This window comes from Lathyrus oleraceus, chromosome 1 (assembly GCF_024323335.1).
Source record: "Lathyrus oleraceus cultivar Zhongwan6 chromosome 1, CAAS_Psat_ZW6_1.0, whole genome shotgun sequence".
Taxonomy (NCBI): domain Eukaryota; kingdom Viridiplantae; phylum Streptophyta; class Magnoliopsida; order Fabales; family Fabaceae; genus Lathyrus; species Lathyrus oleraceus.
In genome coordinates, this window is record NC_066579.1 from 19,057,067 (window position 1) to 19,081,421 (window position 24,355).

The following is a 24,355-nucleotide window of genomic DNA, read 5'->3' on the forward strand; positions in this document are numbered from 1 at the left end:
CCTCACCATGGGAATTAGCTACAGCCCCGAAGGCTAGACTATGCACGCTAATCATCTAGCAATGCAGCATCAACAACAATTCACAACGGACATATGCTCACACTCTAAGCCATACAACAGTCCATTCACACATACATGCATAATACATACATTCACATCATTATGCATACCATCATACATCATCAACACATGTATCAACACATCATTATCATGTAAATCAATTAAACACAGTATTAGCACACTCTACTAATACCTATACTGCTCAAAACAGCGGGAAATAATCCCTATTACATCATACACCAACATAGGCCAACTCTCAATTATGTACACAACATTAAAAAGCCAATTTTTCCACTCTGCAACAGTGTTAACCGGTTAACGCCCTGGGTTAACCGGTTAACGCAGGCAAAAAACACATTTTCTGGCAAAACGCAACAGTGTTAACCGGTTAACGCCCTGGGTTAACCGGTTAACGCAGGCAAAACAGTACATTTTCACAATTCAAAACAGTGTTAACCGGTTAACACCCTGGGTTAACCGGTTAACGCAGACAAAACAGCAATTCCTGCGCTAACACAAGGCAGAATGCAGAATTCTCCGCATTTTCCGCCGTTGGAGGACTTCCGGACCTCCGATTCCGATTCCGTAAAAAGCTATACGTTCGGAATTTCACAACTAACCCAAACACAGATTCAATTACAGTCTAAATACAATTGTCCAACATAATTCTTCAGCATCAACAATCCCAATTAGGGTCAAATTAACGGCTTATCACTACCCATCACATATTATCCCATAATACCCATTAATCGACGATAAACCCCCCTTACCTGATTAATCCGGCGAATCTCAAGCTCCAAGCTCTTCTCCAACCTTCTTCCTCTTGCTCTGCCTTTTGCCCTTTTTCCTCTTTCACGATCGCTTCTCTGTTTTTCACGAAAAACCTTTTTACTCAAAATGGGCTCTTTTCTTTATTTCCAACTTATATATATTTTCCAATAATAATAATAATCCAATAATAATAATAAATTTCCAATTATTTAATTAAATTAATAAATATATTATTAACTCAATTTAAATAATTATTTTATTATTATCGGGGTGTTACAACTCTCCCCCACTAAAAGAGTTTTCGTCCTCGAAAACATACCTCAAGCGAACAACTCTGGGTAAGACTCCTTCATCTTACTCTCCAGTTCCCAAGTCACATTGCCACCTGCTGGTCCTCTCCAAGCTACCTTCACCAAGGCAATCTCTTTACCCCGCAACTGCTTCAACTCTCGATCCTCGATCCTCATTGGTGATGTTTCAACAGTCAGGTTATCTCTCACCTGTACATCATCTACTTGGACGACATGCGACGGATCATGAATGTACCTCCTCAACTGAGACACATGAAAAACCTCATGCAAATTCGCAAGCGACGGCGGTAAAGCGACACGATAGGCTACTTCCCCTATCCTCTCCAAAATCTGATAAGGACCAATAAATCGAGGTGTCAACTTTTTCGACTTCAAAGCTCGACCAACACCAGTTATCGGAGTAACGCGAAGAAACACATGATCTCCCTCTTGGAACTCAAGTGACTTCCTCCTCTTATCATGATAACTCTTCTGACGACTCTGAGCAATTCTCATCTTCTCCTGAATCATCTTAATCTTTTCTGTAGTCTGTTGAACAATCTCCGGTCCAACCACAGCACTCTCACCGGACTCATACCAACATAAAGGCGTCCGACATCTCCTACCATACAAAGCTTCAAACGGTGCCATACCAATGCTCGAATGAAAACTATTGTTGTAGGTAAACTCAATCAAAGGCAAATAACAATCCCAAGCGCCTCCCTTTTCCAAAACACAAGCCCTCAAAAGATCCTCTAGTGACTGAATCGTCCTCTCAGTCTGACCATCAGTCTGCGGATGATATGCAGAACTCAATTTCAGCTTAGTTCCCAAAGCCCTCTGCAAACCTTCCCAGAACTTCGATGTAAATCTAGGATCTCTGTCCGAAACAATACTAGACGGAATACCATGCAAACTTACAATCTTCTCAATATACAACTCGGCTAGTCTCTCTAACGGATAATCCATTCTGATCGGAATGAAATGAGCCGACTTCGTCAATCTATCAACAATCACCCAAATAGCTTCAAAATTCTTACTTGTCCTCGGCAAACCAGAAACAAAATCCATACTGATACTATCCCACTTCCACTCTGGAATAGCCAACGGTTGCATTAGCCCAGACGGCTTCTGATGCTCAATCTTTGACTTCTGACAAGTCAAACAGGAATAAACAAAACTCGCAATTTCTCTTTTCATTCCCGGCCACCAAAATAACTTTTTCAAATCATGATACATCTTCGTAGCTCCAGGATGAATACTCAAGCCACTACGATGTCCTTCCTCAAGAATACTCTTCTTAAGCTCAGTAACATCCAGAATACACACCCGATTACCAAATTTCAAAACACCATTCTCATCAACTCTGAATTCACCACCTTGGCCTTGATTCACTAAAGTCAACTTATCAACCAAAAACACATCGGATTTCTGACCCTCTCTGATCTCATCCAGAATACCACTTGTTAATTTCAACATTCCCAATTTAACACTATTGTGAGTACTCTCACACACCAAACTCAAGTCTCTAAACTGCTCAATTAAATCCAATTCCTTAACCATTAACATAGACATATGCAATGATTTCCGACTCAGCGCATCAGCCACTACATTTGCTTTACTCGGATGGTAATTCAAACCAAAGTCATAATCCTTCAGAAATTCTAACCATCTCCTCTGTCTCATATTCAGCTCTTTCTGATCAAACAAATACTTTAAACTTTTATGGTCACTGAAAACCTCAAATCTTGATCCATACAAGTAATGCCTCCATAACTTCAGAACAAACACTACAGCTGCCAACTCTAAATCGTGTGTCGGATAGTTCCTCTCATGAACCCTCAGTTGTCTCGAAGCATAAGCTATAACCTGCTTATTCTGCATCAACACACCACCCAAACTCAACAATGAAGCATCACAGTAAACCTCAAATGATTCCGACGAACTCGGTAATATCAGAATAGGAGCAGTAGTTAACCTTCTCTTTAACTCTTGGAAACCTTCTTCACATTTCGAGTCCCAAACAAACGCTTGTCCCTTTCTAGTCAACATCGTCAACGGTAACGCCAACTTAGAAAATCCCTCAATGAACTTCCTATAATAACCAGCCAAACCAAGAAAACTCCTTATCTCAGAAACTGACTTCGGAGCTTCCCACTTAGATACCGCTTCTATCTTAGAAGGATCAACAGCAACACCACCTCTTGAAATCACATGACCAAGAAAACTAACCTCTTCTAACCAAAATTCACATTTAGAGAGTTTAGCAAATAACTTCTTTTCTCGTAGAACTTCTAAAACCACTCTCAAATGCTCAGCATGCTCTTCTTCAGATTTCGAATACACCAAAATGTCATCAATAAACACCACAACAAACTGGTCTAGGTACGGATGGAAAATTCTATTCATATACTCCATGAATACTCCAGGCGCATTAGTCACACCAAAAGGCATTACAGAATACTCATAATGTCCATACCTTGTTCTGAAAGCAGTCTTCTGAATATCCTCAGTTTTCACACGTATCTGATGATATCCCGATCTCAAATCTATCTTGCTGAACACACTCGCACCAACCAACTGATCCATCAAATCATCAATCCTCGGCAAAGGATACCGATTCTTGATCGTCACTTTATTCAGTTGCCTGTAATCCACACACAACCTCATAGTACCTTCTTTCTTCTTAACCAATAACACTGGTGCACCCCACGGTGACACACTCGGACGAATAAACTTCTTATCCAACAGATCTTCCAGCTGACCCTTCAATTCAGCTAACTCAACAGCAGACATACGATACGGAGCCATCGATATCGGTCTAGTACCAGGTACCAAATCAATCGAGAACTCAACTTCACGCTCTGGCGGTAATTCATTCACTTCTTCGGGAAACACATCAGGAAAATCACACACCACGGCTAGATCGCCAATCACCAGTTTATCTTTAGCCTCTAAAGTCGCTAACAGCATAAACAACTCTGCCCCATCTGCTACTTCCTCATTCACCTGCCTTGCTGATAGAAACAAACTCTTTCCTTCCTCACTCTCAGGAAATATCACAGTCTTATCAAAACAGTTGATAGAAACTCGGTTAAACACCAACCAGTTCATACCCAAGATAACATCAATCTGCACTAGGGGAAGACACACAAGGTCTGTCCCAAAGTCTCTACCAAAAATACTCAAAGGACAATTCAAACAAACTGAAGTAGTAGTCACTGAACCCTTTGCAGGAGTATCAATCACCATACTACCATGCATCTCAGATATCTCTAACTTAAGTTTCACAGCACAATCCAAAGATATAAAGGAATGAGTCGCACCTGTGTCAATAATAGCTACAAGAGGAAAGCCATTAATATAACACGTACCTCGGATCAAACGATCATCTGCAAAAGTCTCAGAACCCGATAAAGCAAAGACCTTGCCTCCTGACTGATTCTCCTTCTTTGGCTTAGGACACTGTGGACTTATATGACCCATCTCTCCACAGTTGAAACAAGTTACAGTCTTCAACCGACACTCTGCAGCCAAGTGACCACCTTTACCACACTTGAAACACTTCATCTCAGCACTGGTACACTCATGGACACGATGTCCGGCCCGACCACATCTATAACACTTAACAGGAGCACTAGAGTCTCCCCCACTAGGCCTCTTCATCCCACTCTGCTTCTGAAAACCTTTGCCAGCTGCATACGGTTTTCCACGATCATTCTGATTCTTGCCTTTCCTATCAACCCTCTGCTGATAGCTCTCTGCTCTGGCTTTGGAATCCTGTTCAAAAATCCTGCAACAGTCAACCAAGTCAGAAAACACTCTGATCCGCTGATATCCAATAGCCTGTTTGATCTCAGGACGCAACCCGTTCTCAAACTTCACACATTTCGAAAATTCTCCAGCAGCCTCATTATAGGGAGTGTAATACTTCGACAGCTCTGTGAACTTAGCAGCATACTCCGTAACAGACTTGTTACCCTGCTTCAACTCTAAGAACTCTATCTCTTTCTTTCCTCTGACATCTTCTGGAAAGTACTTCCTCAAGAATCTCTCTCTGAACACAGCCCAAGTGATTTCAGCATTCCCAGCAGTTTCCAACTCAGTGCGGGTAGCAACCCACCAATCATCAGCTTCCTCTGACAGCATATGCGTACCGAACCTGACCTTCTGGTTATCGGCACACTCAGTCACTCGGAAGATCCTCTCGATCTCCTTCAACCACTTCTGAGCACCATCTGGATCGTATGCTCCCTTGAACATTGGAGGATTGTTCTTCTGGAACTCACTCAGTTGACGAGTAGCTCCCATTCCCACAACATTCGGATTTCCTCCAAGTACTCCAGCTAGCATACCCAGAGCCTTAGCAATCGCAGCATCATCTCTACCTCTTTCAGCCATCTCTATTCTGAAAACCCAAACAAACTAAAACAATGAGTACTGATAGGGTTACACAACACCTATCCCGTACAGGGGAAACAGAATAATTACGACTCGACTCGACCGACTATGCTCTGATACCACTAATGTAACACCCTTCTAAAATACCCCAAATATTTAATTAAAAATAATACACATATAACAATTCAGAGTAATTATGCCATTCAAGGGTGTCACACAATTATTCACACCATTCAACCATATAACGGTCATGCTCTTTTATTAATTCAAAACATAAACATTTGCATAAAACACAGCGGATAGAGATCTCCTCAATCATGTAAAACATGTAACATTCACATGTAATTTATTCAACAACATAAAACATCCCATCCCGATGTTACATCTATCAGAGCATGACCCACTAAGGAGACTACACTAGACTCCAAGCATTCGCTTCTACTCAACTCATTGCTCGTTACCTGAAAAATAGTTGTAAGGGTGAGTTCCTCAATCAATATAATAAGCATTATAGAATATAATGTCATGTTAAGCAATTTAACACATTAATCACCCTAATCGCAACATACAATCAGTAACAGCACATCAGCTCAACCTCATACTCAACACCAACATAAACACAAGTATAATCTCAAATCATACTCCATAACAACACAACCACACGTATAATATTGGAATACATCCATTCATATTATACGCCATACATACATTATGCAATGAGACTCCACACATGCGGTACCGACTATTCTTGAACATATAGTTCAAGCTCACCGATCCCTCCAGATACGGCTACTAAGCTCACTAGTCCCACTCATTTGAGACCTAGTGACTCACTCACTAATTCCTCACCATGGGAATTAGCTACAGCCCCGAAGGCTAGACTATGCACACTAATCATCTAGCATGCAAACATCAACAACAAATCCACAATGATTCACTCACTAATTCCTCACCATGGGAATTAGCTACAGCCCCGAAGGCTAGACTATGCACGCTAATCATCTAGCAATGCAGCATCAACAACAATTCACAACGGACATATGCTCACACTCTAAGCCATACAACAGTCCATTCACACATACATGCATAATACATACATTCACATCATTATGCATACCATCATACATCATCAACACATGTATCAACACATCATTATCATGTAAATCAATTAAACACAGTATTAGCACACTCTACTAATACCTATACTGCTCAAAACAGCGGGAAATAATCCCTATTACATCATACACCAACATAGGCCAACTCTCAATTATGTACACAACATTAAAAAGCCAATTTTTCCACTCTGCAACAGTGTTAACCGGTTAACGCCCTGGGTTAACCGGTTAACGCAGGCAAAAACACATTTTCTGGCAAAACGCAACAGTGTTAACCGGTTAACGCCCTGGGTTAACCGGTTAACGCAGGCAAAACAGTACATTTTCACAATTCAAAACAGTGTTAACCGGTTAACACCCTGGGTTAACCGGTTAACGCAGACAAAACAGCAGTTCCTGCGCTAACACAAGGCAGAATGCAGAATTCTCCGCATTTTCCGCCGTTGGAGGACTTCCGGACCTCCGATTCCGATTCCGTAAAAAGCTATACGTTCGGAATTTCACAACTAACCCAAACACAGATTCAATTACAGTCTAAATACAATTGTCCAACATAATTCTTCAGCATCAACAATCCCAATTAGGGTCAAATTAACGGCTTATCACTACCCATCACATATTATCCCATAATACCCATTAATCGACGATAAACCCCCCTTACCTGATTAATCCGGCGAATCTCAAGCTCCAAGCTCTTCTCCAACCTTCTTCCTCTTGCTCTGCCTTTTGCCCTTTTTCCTCTTTCACGATCGCTTCTCTGTTTTTCACGAAAAACCTTTTTACTCAAAATGGGCTCTTTTCTTTATTTCCAACTTATATATATTTTCCAATAATAATAATAATCCAATAATAATAATAAATTTCCAATTATTTAATTAAATTAATAAATATATTATTAACTCAATTTAAATAATTATTTTATTATTATCGGGGTGTTACAACTCTCCCCCACTAAAAGAGTTTTCGTCCTCGAAAACATACCTCAAGCGAACAACTCTGGGTAAGACTCCTTCATCTTACTCTCCAGTTCCCAAGTCACATTGCCACCTGCTGGTCCTCTCCAAGCTACCTTCACCAAGGCAATCTCTTTACCCCGCAACTGCTTCAACTCTCGATCCTCGATCCTCATTGGTGATGTTTCAACAGTCAGGTTATCTCTCACCTGTACATCATCTACTTGGACGACATGCGACGGATCATGAATGTACCTCCTCAACTGAGACACATGAAAAACCTCATGCAAATTCGCAAGCGACGGCGGTAAAGCGACACGATAGGCTACTTCCCCTATCCTCTCCAAAATCTGATAAGGACCAATAAATCGAGGTGTCAACTTTTTCGACTTCAAAGCTCGACCAACACCAGTTATCGGAGTAACGCGAAGAAACACATGATCTCCCTCTTGGAACTCAAGTGACTTCCTCCTCTTATCATGATAACTCTTCTGACGACTCTGAGCAATTCTCATCTTCTCCTGAATCATCTTAATCTTTTCTGTAGTCTGTTGAACAATCTCCGGTCCAACCACAGCACTCTCACCGGACTCATACCAACATAAAGGCGTCCGACATCTCCTACCATACAAAGCTTCAAACGGTGCCATACCAATGCTCGAATGAAAACTATTGTTGTAGGTAAACTCAATCAAAGGCAAATAACAATCCCAAGCGCCTCCCTTTTCCAAAACACAAGCCCTCAAAAGATCCTCTAGTGACTGAATCGTCCTCTCAGTCTGACCATCAGTCTGCGGATGATATGCAGAACTCAATTTCAGCTTAGTTCCCAAAGCCCTCTGCAAACCTTCCCAGAATTTCGATGCAAATCTAGGATCTCTGTCCGAAACAATACTAGACGGAATACCATGCAAACTTACAATCTTCTCAATATACAACTCGGCTAGTCTCTCTAACGGATAATCCATTCTGATCAGAATGAAATGAGCCGACTTCGTCAATCTATCAACAATCACCCAAATAGCTTCAAAATTCTTACTTGTCCTCGGCAAACCAGAAACAAAATCCATACTGATACTATCCCACTTCCACTCTGGAATAGCCAACGGTTGCATTAGCCCAGACGGCTTCTGATGCTCAATCTTTGACTTCTGACAAGTCAAACAGGAATAAACAAAACTCGCAATTTCTCTTTTCATTCCCGGCCACCAAAATAACTTTTTCAAATCATGATACATCTTCGTAGCTCCAGGATGAATACTCAAGCCACTACGATGTCCTTCCTCAAGAATACTCTTCTTAAGCTCAGTAACATCCAGAATACACACCCGATTACCAAATTTCAAAACACCATTCTCATCAACTCTGAATTCACCACCTTGGCCTTGATTCACTAAAGTCAACTTATCAACCAAAAACACATCGGATTTCTGACCCTCTCTGATCTCATCCAGAATACCACTTGTTAATTTCAACATTCCCAATTTAACACTATTGTGAGTACTCTCACACACCAAACTCAAGTCTCTAAACTGCTCAATTAAATCCAATTCCTTAACCATTAACATAGACATATGCAATGATTTCCGACTCAGCGCATCAGCCACTACATTTGCTTTACCCGGATGGTAATTCAAACCAAAGTCATAATCCTTCAGAAATTCTAACCATCTCCTCTGTCTCATATTCAGCTCTTTCTGATCAAACAAATACTTTAAACTTTTATGGTCACTGAAAACCTCAAATCTTGATCCATACAAGTAATGCCTCCATAACTTCAGAACAAACACTACAGCTGCCAACTCTAAATCGTGTGTCGGATAGTTCCTCTCATGAACCCTCAGTTGTCTCGAAGCATAAGCTATAACCTGCTTATTCTGCATCAACACACCACCCAAACTCAACAATGAAGCATCACAGTAAACCTCAAATGATTCCGACGAACTCGGTAATATCAGAATAGGAGCAGTAGTTAACCTTCTCTTTAACTCTTGGAAACCTTCTTCACATTTCGAGTCCCAAACAAACGCTTGTCCCTTTCTAGTCAACATCGTCAACGGTAACGCCAACTTAGAAAATCCCTCAATGAACTTCCTATAATAACCAGCCAAACCAAGAAAACTCCTTATCTCAGAAACTGACTTCGGAGCTTCCCACTTAGATACCGCTTCTATCTTAGAAGGATCAACAGCAACACCACCTCTTGAAATCACATGACCAAGAAAACTAACCTCTTCTAACCAAAATTCACATTTAGAGAGTTTAGCAAATAACTTCTTTTCTCGTAGAACTTCTAAAACCACTCTCAAATGCTCAGCATGCTCTTCTTCAGATTTCGAATACACCAAAATGTCATCAATAAACACCACAACAAACTGGTCTAGGTACGGATGGAAAATTCTATTCATATACTCCATGAATACTCCAGGCGCATTAGTCACACCAAAAGGCATTACAGAATACTCATAATGTCCATACCTTGTTCTGAAAGCAGTCTTCTGAATATCCTCAGTTTTCACACGTATCTGATGATATCCCGATCTCAAATCTATCTTGCTGAACACACTCGCACCAACCAACTGATCCATCAAATCATCAATCCTCGGCAAAGGATACCGATTCTTGATCGTCACTTTATTCAGTTGCCTGTAATCCACACACAACCTCATAGTACCTTCTTTCTTCTTAACCAATAACACTGGTGCACCCCACGGTGACACACTCGGACGAATAAACTTCTTATCCAACAGATCTTCCAGCTGACCCTTCAATTCAGCTAACTCAACAGCAGACATACGATACGGAGCCATCGATATCGGTCTAGTACCAGGTACCAAATCAATCGAGAACTCAACTTCACGCTCTGGCGGTAATTCATTCACTTCTTCGGGAAACACATCAGGAAAATCACACACCACGGCTAGATCGCCAATCACCAGTTTATCTTTAGCCTCTAAAGTCGCTAACAGCATAAACAACTCTGCCCCATCTGCTACTTCCTCATTCACCTGCCTTGCTGATAGAAACAAACTCTTTCCTTCCTCACTCTCAGGAAATATCACAGTCTTATCAAAACAGTTGATAGAAACTCGGTTAAACACCAACCAGTTCATACCCAAGATAACATCAATCTGCACTAGGGGAAGACACACAAGGTCTGTCCCAAAGTCTCTACCAAAAATACTCAAAGGACAATTCAAACAAACTGAAGTAGTAGTCACTGAACCCTTTGCAGGAGTATCAATCACCATACTACCATGCATTTCAGATATCTCTAACTTAACTTTCACAGCACAATCCAAAGATATAAAGGAATGAGTCGCACCTGTGTCAATAATAGCTACAAGAGGAAAGCCATTAATATAACACGTACCTCGGATCAAACGATCATCTGCAAAAGTCTCAGAACCCGATAAAGCAAAGACCTTGCCTCCTGACTGATTCTCCTTCTTCGGCTTAGGACACTGTGGACTGATATGACCCAACTCTCCACAGTTGAAACAAGTTACAGTCTTCAACCGACACTCTGCAGCCAAGTGACCACCTTTACCACACTTGAAACACTTCATCTCAGCACTGGTACACTCATGGACACGATGTCCGGCCCGACCACATCTATAACACTTAACAGGAGCACTAGAGTCTCCCCCACTAGGCCTCTTCATCCCACTCTGCTTCTGAAAACCTTTGCCAGCTGCATACAGTTTTCCACGATCATTCTGATTCTTGCCTTTCCTATCAACCCTCTGCTGATAGCTCTCTGCTCTGGCTTTGGAATCCTGTTCAAAAATCCTGCAACAGTCAACCAAGTCAGAAAACACTCTGATCCGCTGATATCCAATAGCCTGTTTGATCTCAGGACGCAACCCGTTCTCAAACTTCACACATTTCGAAAATTCTCCAGCAGCCTCATTATAGGGAGTGTAATACTTCGACAGCTCTGTGAACTTAGCAGCATACTCCGTAACAGACTTGTTACCCTGCTTCAACTCTAAGAACTCTATCTCTTTCTTTCCTCTGACATCTTCTGGAAAGTACTTCCTCAAGAATCTCTCTCTGAACACAGCCCAAGTGATTTCAGCATTCCCAGCAGTTTCCAACTCAGTGCGGGTAGCAACCCACCAATCATCAGCTTCCTCTGACAGCATATGCGTACCGAACCTGACCTTCTGGTTATCGGCACACTCAGTCACTCGGAAGATCCTCTCGATCTCCTTCAACCACTTCTGAGCACCATCTGGATCGTATGCTCCCTTGAACATTGGAGGATTGTTCTTCTGGAACTCACTCAGTTGACGAGTAGCTCCCATTCCCACAACATTCGGATTTCCTCCAAGTACTCCAGCTAGCATACCCAGAGCCTTAGCAATCGCAGCATCATCTCTACCTCTTCCAGCCATCTCTATTCTGAAAACCCAAACAAACTAAAACAATGAGTACTGATAGGGTTACACAACACCTATCCCGTACAGGGGAAACAGAATAATTACGACTCGACTCGACCGACTATGCTCTGATACCACTAATGTAACACCCTTCTAAAATACCCCAAATATTTAATTAAAAATAATACACATATAACAGTTCAGAGTAATTATGCCATTCAAGGGTGTCACACAATTATTCACACCATTCAACCATATAACGGTCATGCTCTTTTATTAATTCAAAACATAAACATTTGCATAAAACGCAGCGGATAGAGATCTCCTCAATCATGTAAAACATGTAACATTCACATGTAATTTATTCAACAACATAAAACATCCCATCCCGATGTTACATCTATCAGAGCATGACCCACTAAGGAGACTACACTAGACTCCAAGCATTCGCTTCTACTCAACTCATTGCTCGTTACCTGAAAAATAGTTGTAAGGGTGAGTTCCTCAATCAATATAATAAGCATTATAGAATATAATGTCATGTTAAGCAATTTAACACATTAATCACCCTAATCGCAACATACAATCAGTAACAGCACATCAGCTCAACCTCATACTCAACACCAACATAAACACAAGTATAATCTCAAATCATACTCCATAACAACACAACCACACGTATAATATTGGAATACATCCATTCATATTATACGCCATACATACATTATGCAATGAGACTCCACACATGCGGTACCGACTATTCTTGAACATATAGTTCAAGCTCACCGATCCCTCCAGATACGGCTACTAAGCTCACTAGTCCCACTCATTTGAGACCTAGTGACTCACTCACTAATTCCTCACCATGGGAATTAGCTACAGCCCCGAAGGCTAGACTATGCACACTAATCATCTAGCATGCAAACATCAACAACAAATCCACAATGATTCACTCACTAATTCCTCACCATGGGAATTAGCTACAGCCCCGAAGGCTAGACTATGCACGCTAATCATCTAGCAATGCAGCATCAACAACAATTCACAACGGACATATGCTCACACTCTAAGCCATACAACAGTCCATTCACACATACATGCATAATACATACATTCACATCATTATGCATACCATCATACATCATCAACACATGTATCAACACATCATTATCATGTAAATCAATTAAACACAGTATTAACACACTCTACTAATACCTATACTGCTCAAAACAGCGGGAAATAATCCCTATTACATCATACACCAACATAGGCCAACTCTCAATTATGTACACAACATTAAAAAGCCAATTTTTCCACTCTGCAACAGTGTTAACCGGTTAACGCCCTGGGTTAACCGGTTAACGCAGGCAAAAAACACATTTTCTGGCAAAACGCAACAGTGTTAACCGGTTAACGCCCTGGGTTAACCGGTTAACGCAGGCAAAACAGTACATTTTCACAATTCAAAACAGTGTTAACCGGTTAACACCCTGGGTTAACCGGTTAACGCAGACAAAACAGCAGTTCCTGCGCTAACACAAGGCAGAATGCAGAATTCTCCGCATTTTCCGCCGTTGGAGGACTTCCGGACCTCCGATTCCGATTCCGTAAAAAGCTATACGTTCGGAATTTCACAACTAACCCAAACACAGATTCAATTACAGTCTAAATACAATTGTCCAACATAATTCTTCAGCATCAACAATCCCAATTAGGGTCAAATTAACGGCTTATCACTACCCATCACATATTATCCCATAATACCCATTAATCGACGATAAACCCCCCTTACCTGATTAATCCGGCGAATCTCAAGCTCCAAGCTCTTCTCCAACCTTCTTCCTCTTGCTCTGCCTTTTGCCCTTTTTCCTCTTTCACGATCGCTTCTCTGTTTTTCACGAAAAACCTTTTTACTCAAAATGGGCTCTTTTCTTTATTTCCAACTTATATATATTTTCCAATAATAATAATAATCCAATAATAATAATAAATTTCCAATTATTTAATTAAATTAATAAATATATTATTAACTCAATTTAAATAATTATTTTATTATTATCGGGGTGTTACATTTTGCCTCATCATATTTTGCTTCTAAAGTTTTACCTTTAGAACCTGAATAAGTGATCTCTAGATTTGCAAACTTCTCAAATAACTTTGACTTTTCAGGATCAAGCTTATCATCAAATCTAACATGAATTAATTCCTCAACAATTCATGTTTTTGTGTTGTATACTTTATAGCCTTTAGAGCGTTCAAAGCATCCTAACATAATACACTTTTGTGCCTTAGAATCAAACTTGTTCAGATTGTCCTTAGTGTTCAACATAAAATAGTCACATCCAAAAGGATGAAAATATGAAAAGTTGGGTTTTCTGTTCTTCCATAATTCATAGTGAGTCTTACCCAAAATAGGTATTATAAATATCTTGTTTCGAATGTAACACATTGTATTAACTGCCTCTGCCCAGAAGTGCTTAGCCACATTAGTCTCATTGATCATGGTTATTTCCATTTCTTGTAAAGTACTATTCTTACTCTTTACAAATCCATTTTTTTGTGGAGTTCTAGGGTAGGAGAAATCATGGGAAATTCCATTTTCATCAAAACATTTTTCAATTTTTTTTTTCAAATTCTCCACCATGATCACTTCTGACTTTAACAATTCTAAAGTCTTTCTCGTTTTTCACTTGAGAGCAGAAGGTAGAAAACACATAATATGACTCATCCATGTGTCTTAGAAACTTAACCCATGTACATCTACTGTAGTCATCTACAATGACTAATCTATGCTTCTTACCATTGGCAGGAGCAGTTTTCACTGGTCCAAAAAGATAAATATGCAAAAGTTCCAAAGGCCTTGAGGTAGAAATAAAATTCTTTGCTTTGAAAGAAGTTTTTGAAAACTTACCTTTCTGAAGTGCTTCACAGATAGCATACGAAGCAAACTTCATATTAGGAAGGCCTATGACTAAATTAAGCTTATTTAGCTGAGAAATCCTCTTCATGCTAACATGGTCCAATCGTCTATGCCATACCCATTGCTCTTCATTTACAGACATATGACATTTTACATTTTGATTTTTAAGATAAAAAGTCTTATTTTATAAATATTATTTTTCCTCTTGCGTTTGAAAAGGATAGAGTCATCCTTTTGACTAACAACTTTCCAAGACTTTTGATTAAAGATTATATCATAATCATTGTCACTTAAATGACTTATGGAAAATAAGTTATGCATTAATCCTTCAACTAATAAAACATTAGTAATAGAAGGGGAATTTTGCTTCACATATGTTAAAGGGTCTTGCTACTAAGTGATGGGATAGTGCCTTAAACCTTATGACTAATCAGGGAATTTCAAGAGATTAGGAACATTTTAGGACTACTTTCTTTGAGAAGTATTTTCCAATTATTTTGAGGAGACAAAAAGAATTTGAATTTCAGCAACACAAGCAAGGTAACATGTCAGTGGAAGGTTATGTTGAGAAGTTTAAGGACATGATTGTCTACTCCAGGTAGGCCATGTATGCACCAGATGAGAGGTGGAAGGTGGATTAGTTTTTGGATTAAGAAGTGAAATTTCCCATAGTGTTTCTCAAAGAGACTTCACTAGTTTAAAAAAGGAACAATAGAGTATTGTTCTGATGATGGTGACTACCGCCATGGATGATGTTGTAGAGACACATTGGATATGTGAAAAAATTTCTCTATCGGTGAATAGTAGAGTATTCCAGATTGATCTTATATGTTTACCGCTTAAGAATATTGATGTAGTATTTGGAATGGATTAGATTTCCGCCAATCTGGTGTAAATTGGTTGTGAGGAGAATGAAATTTATATTCCAACCGAAAGAGATACTCGTAATGATGTGATAACTACTCTCCTAGAAGGTAGAATTAGCGTGGCCAATATTTTATTTGAGCAAGAAAGGTCTCGTATCTTGATTCTCACCAAGGAATTGAGTGAAGGATTTTGTATTGCATAAATCCCTATAGTTTGCGACTTTCCCAAAGTTTTTCCCGAGGGCGTCACTTCTCTTCCTCTAGAAAGAGAACTGGAATTCTCTATTGATATCGTACCAGGAACCTCTTCTATCTCAGCTGCCCCATACCTCATGTCACCAATGGAACTTAGAGAATTGAAGAGTCAGTTAGAAGATTTACTACTTAAGAATTTCATCAGTCCAAGTGTTTCATCGTGGGGAGCCTCACTATTATTAGTGATGAAGAAGGATGGTGGGATGCGTTTATGCATTAATTACATACATCTGAATAAGGTCACCATTAAGAATAAGTGTCATTTTCCCCAGATAGACGATTTTTTATATTAGTTGAAAGGAGCCTGTGTGTTCTCGACGATTGATTTGCGTTTGGGCTACCATCAGACCCGAGTTAAAAGTTATGAGACACGGAAGACTGCGTTTAGAACCTGATACGGCCATTACAAATTCCTCGTGATGCCATTTAGAATGAATAATGCACACGTTTTCTTTATGGATTATGTGAACCAAATATTTCAACCTTACTTGGATAAGTTCATGTTGATATTTATCGATGACATCCTTATATATTCTCGTACTTTACAAGAGCATAAGGAACATTAAAGGATTGTTCTATCGACACTGCAAGAGAAGCAAATTTTCGCAAAGTTGAGAAAATGTGAATTTTGGTTAACTAAAGTTAAATTTCTTGGTCTCATAATATCACAAGGAGGTGTGACTGTAGATCCATCTAAAGTCGGAGTAGTTATGGATTTGTAAAGGCCAAAGAATACTTCTGAAGTCAAACGTTTTATAGGATTGACGAGTTACTACTGGAAGTTCATTAAGGGATTCTCGCATATTGCTTTACCAATAAACTAACTTACTTGTAAGGAGATTTATTTTAATTGGTATACATAGTATGAGCAAAGTTCCTTCAGGTTAAAACAGAAGTAGACTACCATATTGGTGTTTATTATTTCAAATCCTAATGGACCGTATGAAGTGTTTTGTGATGCCTCAAAGAGGGGACTAGGTGGAGTCTTGATGAAAAATGGTTAAGTTGTAGCATATGCATCTTGACAAATTAAAACTCATAAAGAGAACTATCCGACTCATGACCTAAAGTTAGCGGTTGTAGTGGTTAACTTAAAGGTGTGGTGTCATTATCTTTATAGAGTACATTTTGAAATGTTTTGTGACCACAACAAATTAAAATATCTATTTGATCAGAAAGAGTTGAACATACTACAAAGAATATGTATGGAATACTTGAAGGGCTTTGATTTTGACTTAAAGAATCATCTGGGTAAGGAAAATAAAGTGACTGGTGTGTTAAGTCAGAAGCAAATACACAGAGTTGAATTAATGATGTTGGAGTACGATTTTCTAGAGAAGTTCCAGAATCTCAACCTCAAGTTCTTATGGAATCAGAATGGTGTGATGATGGGAAATTTGAATATTACATCCGATTTGAGGGAAAGGATTCAACAAAGTCAATTGTTAGATGAGGATTTACAAGCAATGCCAGCTCCATCGAGTTTTACTCATGCCACAAATGGAGTCCTTTTATTTAATCGAAGGATATATGTTCCAAATGATGCGGAGTTAATAAGGAACCTTTAGAAAGAGGAACATAAGAGTATGTTTACCATTCATCCAAGTTCATTAAAGATGTACCAAGATCTGAAGAAAGATTATTGGTGGCCTGGTATGAAGAAGAATATCATAGAATGTGTGGATGAATGTGTGGATGAATGTGTAGTATGTCAGCAAGTGAAGTTTGAGCATCAAAGACCATGTGGTTTTTTTACCACCATTATAAATTCCTGAGTGGAAATGGGATAGTGCTCCTATGGAATTTGAAAAGGGATTACCGCATACTCAGGGTGGGTACGATTCGATCTGGGTGATTGTAGATCGACTAACCAAGTCATCTCATTTTCTAGTAGTGAAGACCACCTACAAAGTTATTCCTATTTCAAGGTTCTTTATTTGCAAAGATTATGAGGTTGCATGGTGTTCTGTCCAACATTGTATCAGATAGAGATTTGAAATTCACTTCAAGATTTTTGGAAGCATTTCAGAATGCTATGGGATCGAAGTTGTGCTTGAGTACTTCTAACCATCCTTAGACGGATGGCTAAACCGATAGGACTATTCTGACTTTGGAAGATATATTTATGGAATGTATGCTTGAAAGTAGAAGAATTTGGAATGACCTCCTACCCTTGATTGATTTTTCATATAATAACATTTATCACTCTAGTATTGGTATGGCTCTGTATGATGATCTTTACGAAAGACGATGTTGAAGCCTTCTTTATAGGACGCAAGTTGGTGACAAGGGAATCATAAGACCATAGATTATTAAGGAGACCAGAGAAAAGATTAAAATGATATAAGAAAAGATGAAAAAGGCTCAAGACTGTCAAAAGAGTTATGCAGAGCATAGGCAGAGACCGTTGGAATTCGGGGAAGGTGGTCATGTATTCCTAAAAGTTACTCAAGATTAATATTGAAAGGATCTTTTAAATCATGGAAGTTAAGCCTGAGGTATATTGGACCATATCAGATAGTTGGGGGGATCAATGAAGTAACATACTGTTTGGCTTTACCACCCTCACTTTCTGGTATGCATGATGTCTTTCATGTATCTCAATTTCAAAAATTCATTCTCAACCCTCTTCATCCTGTTCTTCCAGATACCTTCGAGGTATAAAATGATCTTTCTTTCCAACCTCAACCCAGTCAGATCCACTATCGTGAAACTAAGACATTAAAGAATAAGGATATTCCTCATGTCGAAATTGTTTGGGAAGAATCACACCCGGACAAAGCTACTTGGGAGCCTGAGTCTGAGATGCGAGAAGCTTATTTTTAGGTAAATATTTAACATTCGAGGATGAATTTTTATTTAGGGGGGGGGGAGGGAGAATGTAATATCCCATATCCCGTAAATACTCTATTTGTTGTCAGTTGACACCAACTGAGTTTCTATATACTCTATTTCTTGTTAGTTGATACAAATAGAATAATTAGTGAACTCAAATGAGCTTAATTCTTATTCAGTTTAACTAGCCTTTGTTAATTTATAAAAGAAAAAAAATTTGTAACATTAATGAATGGTCAATTACCCTTTAGGAGAAATATCTCTTCATAAGATATTTTCTTCTAACTTTTTCGTACCAACTGTGCCCATGTTAGTAACAAAAGGAAGAAGAAGTTAGTAAGAGAAAATAGAAAGAAGAGAAATAAGAGAAAGAGGAAGAGAAGAAAGAGAGAACTTAGAAGAAGGAAGAAAACCTTGAATCATCATCATCTCATCTCCAATCTATTATCATATTCATCAACCCAAAGGTGGGTTCCTAGATAGCATTAGCTTTAGGGGAAAAATCAATGTTATGGGAAATTAAGGTTTGTGTTAAAATATGTGATTAATTTGTGTCATACATGTTGTTCATGATGTTTTTCATGTCTTGTTGTGATAAACCATGATGTGTTGTGTTATTGGATGCATTAAGATAATATGTGTTGATGTTTTGGCTTGTTTCCCCTTCCTGTTAAGTTTCTATTTTTGGGTGAATCCTGTCATCCTCGCCAGGAAAGGGGATGTCTCGCCAGGTGAGAATTCATGTTGTTGGGGAGTCGTGTTTTCTCTTGCTCACCAGGCAAGAGGACTGTCTTGCAAGGTGAACTCACTAAAAGCTCGTTAGGCCTCGCAAGGCGAGGTAGCCAATGTTTGTGAAGGGAGACATTTTGTTTGGTCTTGTTGGGAGCTCGCTGGGCAAGAGCTCGTTGGGAGGCTTGCTAGGTCTCGTTAGGCGATAATGCCCTATTTTACAGAAAATGCTTTAGTTCCTTGTTTCCACCATAAAATGGGAACCATGTTTTTGATTGATACGAGACTCGAAACAATAGGAAGCTAATCCTTTGCTCTATCCTTTATGAAGTAAAATCATGCATATATGTTTATTAATGTTTGATGAGGAATGATAAAATCTTATAATTATATTATGAACTATGACATGAATTGTCAATTTCTTTAAATGAAAATGGTTGGATAAATTATGATTAAATGTAAGGTGAACCTATGTTTGTAACTATGTGAATGGACTAGAAAGATGAATTAGGTTATGAAAATTATTTAGGTGCCGATGCTCGAACCCGAAGGTACCTCGATGTGTATCATGGATGAATAGTCGCTTGAATTGAGAACAAGTAGGATTTGTATGGAACATGTTATACTATTATGAGAACTTTGGTGAATGTGATCACCTAGTGATTGATGAGTAAAATCACGTTGAATGTTGGAACGTAATTACGTATTCAGAAATATCCCTTGATCATGCACATCCCAATTGAGGTGCTTATGTAAAGTAGAATTGAGGATGTGACACTAATGATTTTAGCCTCATAAATGGGCTTGAGCCTCAAAAATGGGTTCAAGTCCCATAGAGAAAAAATGGGCCTTTAAGTGAGTGAAAAAGTCCCATACGAGGTTGATACCTTAAGTGGATGAAAAAGTTCCACATGGGTGAAGATACTCTAAGTGGGTGAAATAGGCCCATACGAGTGACAATTCTTTAAATGGGTGAAAAAGACCCATGGAGGACTCGAAACCACAAGAAAGTGGAATCATACAAAACATAAGTGACCTGAGCCTTGACCTAGACGTAGTTCTGGTCGGGAAGGTATTTTTTATGACATTTTCTCAATAGTGATTTATTGAGTTAAGTGAACCCAAGTTACATGTTTCCATTAAATGTGAATGTCCCTTGGATGCTTAAGTCTTGTTATGTTTTGTAAGTGAACAAAAGTAGGACAAAGTTGAATGAAATAAGATAAGAATTGATAATAGATCCATGAGAAGATGTGTACATAGCACATAGTTTTTTATTAGGCACCTTTTGTATAACATGTGCCATATTGTATATTATTTCATTTTGGACATGTGTATATATTGATGCCGATAGGAACTTATGTGTATCAATACCAAATTACATTATATGTAATATCTTTTCTAGATGTATATTATGTGTGGTTATTGCAATTGGTATCAGAGCAGGTCGATTCTCGACCTAGCCATGAAACATTATAAATAAAATAATTTATGCCTCATATATTCACTTTCATCATTTTTTCGTTGATGTCATATATTATAGTATTGAGCCTGGTTAACTTAATTATATATGTAGGAAGTTTATGAGTATTACTAACAGACGCAGAAGTCCCGAATGGACCACAACTCGAAATGAAGAATCAGAACCAACAATTAAAGACAATGGTACTCAGTGGTGCCTCAGTTTCTACAATTTATGCAACATGTGATGCAATAAACGAACAATGGTTCCCAACCACTAGTTCTTCCACAGGGTGCTCTAGGTGGAAACTTTAGGGACTGATTTTGAACGATCCTGAATTCTAAGGTAGTTTGGATCCATTGAAGGCTTATGAATGGTTTTATAATATGGAGATAATGTTTCAGACTGTTCCTTGTAGTGAAGAGAACAAGGTGACTTTTACTTCACATATGTTAAAGGGTTCTTCTGCTAGGTAGTGGGATAGTTCATCAACCCTTATGACTAATCAGGAAATTACAAGAGACTGGGAACATTTTAAGACTACTTTCCTTGATAAGTATTTTCTAAGTATTTTGAGGACACAAAAAGAATTTGAATTTCAAAAACTCAAGCAAGGTAACATGTTAGTGGAAGGATATGTTGAAAAGGTAGACAATATGGCTATCTATTGCAGGTAGGCCATGTATGCACCAGATGAGAGGTGGATCAGTTTATGTTTGGATTAAGAAGTGAAATTTCCCATAATGTTTCACAGAGAGAGTTCACTAATATCGTGAATTGTTAAGACAATGTTATATAAAGGAAAATAGTTTTAAAAGGGTTCAAGAGGAAAGAGATCAGAGTAGGTTTGGTCAGAAGGACCAAGCAAGACCAAGTCACAAGTTTAGGCGTAAGCCTCAATCTTTTAAGAGAAAACAAGTTCAGAATGCAAGATTTGTTCAACCTCCTCATTGTCATATGTGTAAGAAGTTTCATTTTGGGAGATGTTTTGGAGGGGTGTTTAAGTGTTATCTTTTCCTGAAAGAGGGTCACATGGCTATGAATTGCCCTTAGAAGAACGATCAGGTGTAAGGGAGAAATACTGGTCGAGTTTATACTCTGAATGCTAAGAAGGCAAAGGGTAATAATGATTTAATAGCCGATACATGTCACTTGAATAACCATCCATGTTTTGTACTTTGATTGTGGAGCAACTCATTCTTTTATATCGAACCAATGTGTAGAGCATCATGGGCTTACATAAATTGCTTTATCTATTCTGATGGTGGTGACTACCGCCACAAATGTTGTTGTATAAATGCAGTGGATATGTGAAAATTATTCGTTATCGGTGAATAGTCGAGTATTCCAGATTGATCTTATATGTTTACCGCTTAAGAAGATTGATGTAGTGAAATATGGATTTTATGGATTGATCCTTAGGATTATATAGATTGTATGGAAGTGTGCTATCTATTAAATAAAATCCACACAAACTTTCACTATTTGGAAAATTTGTTGCACATACATGTGTTATTATACCTTATATACTATGTCACCTTTCTTTATAATTGAATTTGATATTTGGGAGGGAATACATTTGAAGATAATTTTTTTGTCTACATAGGATAAAATTCAAAAGAATGATATATTTGTTCATCAAAGGATAAGCTAATAAAGGATAATAATTGTTGAACAAGTGACTCCAAGCACACGATGGGGGATGAATTGTTGTATTTAAAATTCGTAGTTAATTTAAAAAGTTGTTTACTTAAAATAATGATTTATGTTAGTATGAAATAGCACAGAGAAAAACAACAAAAAAAAATAAAACAATACAATAAATGATAGGGTTAGAGAGATGACACCGAGATTTATACAGGTTCGACCGGACGATGGCCTACTTTTGTCCCCAAGATATCTCCTTGAGAGGTTTACTAATGAATTAAGCGTTTACAAGTTATGCCCACGAACCTTAGTTACAATAAAATTGAGACATTTTACAATTGTGTATCCCCTAATCAAACAAGATCTTTTGTATAGGCTGAGCTCACGAACATAGTAGAGATTTTACATATTAGTATCAATTATCAAATAGAACCGTTACCAGGCTGAGTTTTAGAACCAAACAGGTATTTTTAATGGTTTATCTCTAGAACCAAACAAGAACCTTCAAGAAAATATCACTCTTGAAATAAACAATGGCATAACACTCGTATATCACTTTCCTCAAAAGTAGTTTTCACTCACAAGTAACTAAGGAAGCATTGGTGAAAGAAAAATATTAAAAAGAGAGAAATGAGTAGTAAAAAGTAAGAAATATGAAAACTTCGAATTTTGGTGTGATTTCGAATGAGGAGAGACCTCCTCTATATATGAGCTAATGTGGATAAAAAAGGAGGCAATCTATGGGCTAAGGTAATGTGATAAATGATTAGGCCAATCGAGTATTGCACCTTAATAATCAATTGTTCAAGCCACAAATGGAAGTTTTTGATATTTAGCCATTACCAATAATTAAAAGACTATCCCAATTAATTTTAGACTCAATAAAGTGAAAATAATCGATTATATGTTGTAAAAAACCCTCCAATTGTTTAGACGATTCCATAATCAATTGGATAGACCTTAAATGCATTTTCAGGTGATTTTAGAAGCAAAGAGAGGCCTTGAAAAGGTTTAAAGTATGTGTGTGTGTGTGTGTGTGTGTGTGTGTGTGTGTGTGTGTGTGTGTGTGTATGTATGTGTGTGTATGTGTGTGTGTGTGTGTGTATGTGTATGTGTGTGTGTGTGTGTGTGTCGCCTTAGTATCTTAGTAGTTATTTTCCTACTTTCATAGGACTCTAGTTAATCAGACATACACTATCATACGAGCTTTCACACTTCCTCTATTTCACGATCCTAAAGTCTTAAGTTCTTTTGCAGACACACTATTCATATAACCACTTCACTGGAATATTGAATCTTTTATTTAGTGAGGCTTGAGATATCACTACAACAAATAGTACATTTTATGACAAAATTTTCACCTCACCCAACAAAAAATCGAGGTGTAAACCGTAGACATGTCACATTCTAATTTTTTTTATAAATAATATCATATATTCCATCGATTGAGCTGGAAACTGAGGGGTAAAGTATTTAAAGTACACACCTTCGAATCCTAACAACTACACTTTAACATGTTTTAATTTTTTTTAATGTTTTTATGACATATTACCTCGGTTTGCTCAAAACCGAGTGTCGCATTACGCGAAAAACCGGCGGGAAAACAAAACAACAGAGCCACCACCGTGCGTTATTTATCCCAAAAGAGGGAAAGGAAACGCTCGAA